Below are 5,000 nucleotides of genomic sequence, written 5' to 3' on the forward strand. Positions count from 1 at the left end.
GCAACCAATGGTCAGGAAACTCTGACCACAATAAAGTCAGTAATAGCCCAAATTCACTATAGGAGGCCGTCAATCCCAGCACCACATACAGGATTTCATTCTTACCAACATTTTCAGTCAAATCAACCAAACCATTCCTTGATGTATATGCCAACTCCATACTCGCTTAATAAACAGACAGAAGTATTCCCAAGGCAGTAGCAAAAATTGTGAATTACGAATAATTTCAGTAAATGTGAGAGGATATCACACCACTCTTTGAGAATCAAATCACCAGTTTGTAAAGAAACAGAAGACCGATATTGTATTCGCAGCTGAGACCTTCCTAGACGACAGGATTCAGCACAACTATGTACGTATTTCAGGATATTCAAACTGGATGCTTATAGATAGAAAGACGCAGGAAGGAGGAATTGCACTCTGTTACAAAATATACAGCTAATAGATTTTCCTTTACCAGACGGCCTTGAGTCAATACTCTTCAGACTGGTGGACAAAAAACGGCGCGGCATTCTTCTTTGTGGATGCTACCGGCCGTCAGCACATGGGACACTACTTATATATATCATTACGCAAACCCTTGATCATCTTATGACCACCTATAACTGCCATCATTTTGTGTTAATTGGAGACCTAAACCAGCAGAGTACAATCAGCTTTCGATGAACTAATGGTAGTCTATGACCTACAGAACTTTGTTGACTTTCAAACTCATCGCTCTGGATCGTCTCTGGATCCAGTTGTCACTAACCTACCTACCCATTAGCAGCAAGCTCCAGAGGAAAGACATGCACTGGCAAGACATTTCTCAAATAAAATGACAGTTCCAAACCACCCACACTTCCCATCTTGAGTAATGAGAAAATAAGGAGGATTACAATAAGCGAGAAAGAAGTGGAGAAGCTCCTGCGCAATGTAGTCACGAGAAAAGCTTGACGGTGTTAACCCTCGGCTGCTCAAAGGAGCTGCCATCTCCTCTCACATTAATTTTAACACATGCTTAAGCTCCTGCAAATGGCCTACATTCTGGAAACAAAATAATATTGCCCCCATCTTTAACCCATTGCTGTTGGGGAAAATGAATAAAAAAAGGGGAAAATGCTGTGCTCATTTTTTTTTTTTTTTTTTTTTTGTGAAGTGTCTCTGTACATAGATGGCTCTGCTAGTGCTTACCCACAAAGGAGTCAATTAGTAGAGACCTTACCTGACTTGACCTTTCCTTGAATTGGCTTGAATTTTCACTAGTGCTATAAATATCGATGGTGTTATTTTTATTTTAAACATTATAATTACTATAATGCTATAAACATTTGTAACAACAAAATAGATAACGTAAAATATTTTCGTAAATCAATGAAAAGGGTGAACGGGCGAGACAAGCAGTACTCATAACTGGCTCACTGGTGACTTAGTACAAGTGTAGCCATCTATGTGTATAAACAATTAAACAAGTAAACTCACAGTGGGCATGGCATGACATGTACGTACATGCCATGCCCGTGGGCAATGGGTTAAAAAGGGGGACAAGTCCAGTCCAAAAAAATACCGTCCAGTCTCCTTGATATTAATGATCAGCAAGATACTTAAAAAAATAATATATTCCCACCTAACAAACCAAACCACCTCAGCAAAACCCACCTCCCGTCTACCCGGCAATATGTCTTTCGGAAGAACCGCTCTGCTGCCGACCTGCTGTTACAGATGACTGACTGCTCAGCTGCACTTGACCGCGGACAGCGTACCTGTGTTCTTGCCCTGGGCGCAGAGGGAGCCTTTAGGGTATGGTACCTAGGTTTGTTAAGCAAGTTAAAAACATTTGGATTGGACGGCGAACTCCTGGTCCTTTGGAAAAATTATCTACTCAACAGACAAATGAGAGTAGTCCTCAATGGAAAACACTCTGCTTACTACGACATCAAGCAGGTATCCCTCAAGGAAGCATATTGGCCCCTCTGCTGTGGAATGTCTTTTTTACGACTTGCTCCACCTCATTTCTGAAGCCAAAGCATTTGCGGATGATGGAACCCTCTCCTTTAAGTATGAGCCTAGGGAACAGGATGCCGCCATAGAAAAACTAAATTACAGACTCGCACAAATATTGATTAGGGGGGGGGGGGATGACAGGTCTCCTTTGCCTCGAATAAGACCCAACTTATGATTATCGAGAGGACGAACAGTGATATCCAGGTTAACTTCAATCAGAAAAAATAAGACCACATAAGGAAATTGAAATACTGGGCATCACATTCGACAAAAAATGGCAAAAATCCCATAGAAAGCTTGGCGAGAAGGGCTTCGTAGAAATATGCATCCCTAAGAAGTATCAGCTGGCTGCTGGACGGTGAAGGGAAGGAGCTCCTCTGCAAGGCACAAAATCGCCATTCACTCGAGTATTCCTGCCTGCAAACATCACCAGCCTCAAAATATTGGATAGAATACAAGAAAGAGCGAAGAAAATCATAGAAAACAGGACCCAACAGTATCAGCTGGACCTCGACAGCCTTCAACACAGGAGAGACGTATCTGGTTTGACGACGATGTTCCTCATTCATCGCCAGCACGTACCGCACCCGCAACCAATGAGACTGCCAGGAGGACGAGAGAGAGAGAGAGAGAGAGAGAGAGAGAGAGAGAGAGAGAGAGAGAGAGAGAGAGAGAGAGAGAGAGGGAGAGAGAGAGAGAGAGATAGAGAGAGAGAGAGAGAGAGAGAGAGAGAGAGAGAGAGAGAGAGAGAGAGAGCATGGGAGGATTCCTGTGGATAATAGCATCAGACTTCAAAGGAATTTTAAAGGTATTTGAAATTGGAAAAAAAAAATATGATTAAAAAGCAAATAAGAACACGGTTTCATTAGTGGAATGTACTAGAAAAAAAGGGTACTGGAGTTCTTAAAGTGATGTAAGTGGCAGGCTTTATTAAATCTTACAATGTCTTGAGTTTCACAAACAACACAAGGCCCTTAGCAACACATCACCGAGAAGCCGGACTGTAGAAGTTGAAAGGCTTTGTATCAGCTTCGTAGATCAGTGTAGAGTAGTTATAAATTCACACACACACACACACACACACACACACACACACACACACACACACACACACACACACACACACACACACACTCACACACACATATATATATGTAAATGAATATATATATATATATATATATATATATATAGATAGATATATAGATAGATAGATAGATACAGTGATATAGGTATATAAATATATAGATAAGAATAGACAGACATGAATCAAGATATATACGAATAACCAGAGACAGACAGCCGTCCACAGACATCATACATTATTTGATCGCGAAGAAGAGATACGAGAGACACGAGAGACAGCGCAGGATCAGAATTCTTGCGTCGGTCTCCTCCTGCAGCGACAGAGACGTTGCAAGGCCATTCATCTTCGGAATTGCAGGAAAAGTCTTAATGGTTCGTATTTTCGAGGTTTTGATGTGACCCACATATCAGCTTCGAAGACAGCATACGCACGCGGCTGCGAGGAAAATGCACTGACTATAAGAGCGTGTGCATACAATTATGCGAGTGCAGACATTCTTTCTCGATCTGTCAACGTCTGTCTGTCTGTCTTCTGTTTGTCTGTCTGTCTGTCTGTCTGTCTCACTTTCTCACTTTCACCCACACATACATACATACATACACACATACACACACATACACATGCATACACACACCCACACACACACACCCACACACACACACACACACACACCCACACACACACACACACACACACACACACATATCTGTCTATCTATCTATCTATCTATCTATATATCTCTATATATAAATATACATATATATGTGTGTGTGTGCATGTGTGTGTTTATAGATTTATTTACACATACAAACATATATACACAGTGTGTATATATGTGTGCAAAGCACATTTAATACAGAACCAAATGTTCATGCTATATGACGGGCGACTGGTTTGCGTGCCATCCCCCTCTTGAAAGTGATCTAAAATTTATGCCTAAAATTTTGTAATAAGAGGAAGGTCGTACCCCGGCCTGGTCAGCTTTAAAGTTAATATCCTGGTAATCTAGCTTCTGCATAGACAACACAGTTTTAATTGGAATACCAAAATGCAGGCGCGGCAATTCTAATCAATGTAGTATTATTAATGATCTTTGTGATTATATATTCGTTGGTTTTGCGCGCGGAGGCTGGCTTATCTTCCATTCAAAACGACGCAGCAGCATCTGAAGACCCGATAAAATATCAATTATTGATTTGCTTTAAAAGGGAACACTGGTGCGCTGACCGTTTCGATAAATCATTAATTCCAGCTTACATAAAAGTGGTGTCGGTGAGTGGTTGGTCTGGTCGGGTCACTGGGGCGGAGCGGCTGATCGTGGGGCCGACCCTACACATTGCGTGACCTGGGTATAGCGGACCAAATGGTGGGGCTCCGGGGTAGTGAACGGGAAAGAGGGAGGGAGGGAGGAAGGGAGGGAAAGGAGAAGGGAGGGAAGGAGGCAGGAGGGATGGGAGGGAGGAAGGGAGGGAAAGGAGAAGGGAGGGAAGGAGAAGGGAGGGATGGGAGGGAGGAAGGGAGGGAAAGGAGAAGGGAAGGAAGGAGGCAGGAGGGATGGGAGGGAGGAAGGGAGGGAGGGAAGTGGGAAGGGAGGGAAGGAGGAAGGGCGGGAGGGAGGAAAGGCGGGAGGGAGGAAGGGAAGGATGGAGGGAAGTGGAAAGGGAGAAAGGAGGGAGGGAGGAAGGAAGGGAGGGGAGAAGGGAAAGAGGGAGTAAGGGGAGTGGGGAAGAAGGGAGGGATGGATGGATGGAGGGAGGAAGGGAGGGAAGGAGGAAGGAAGGGAAGGAGGAAAGGAGAGAAGAAGGAAGAGAGGGAGGGAGGGAGGAAGGAAGGGAAGAAAGAAGAGAAGGAAGGAAGGAGGGAGGAAGGAAGAGAGAAAAAGAGAGGGAAGGAGGAAGAGAGGAAAGGGGGAAGATAAGGAAGAAGAGAA

This window comes from Penaeus chinensis, chromosome 24, assembly GCF_019202785.1.
Source record: "Penaeus chinensis breed Huanghai No. 1 chromosome 24, ASM1920278v2, whole genome shotgun sequence".
Lineage (NCBI taxonomy): Eukaryota > Metazoa > Arthropoda > Malacostraca > Decapoda > Penaeidae > Penaeus > Penaeus chinensis.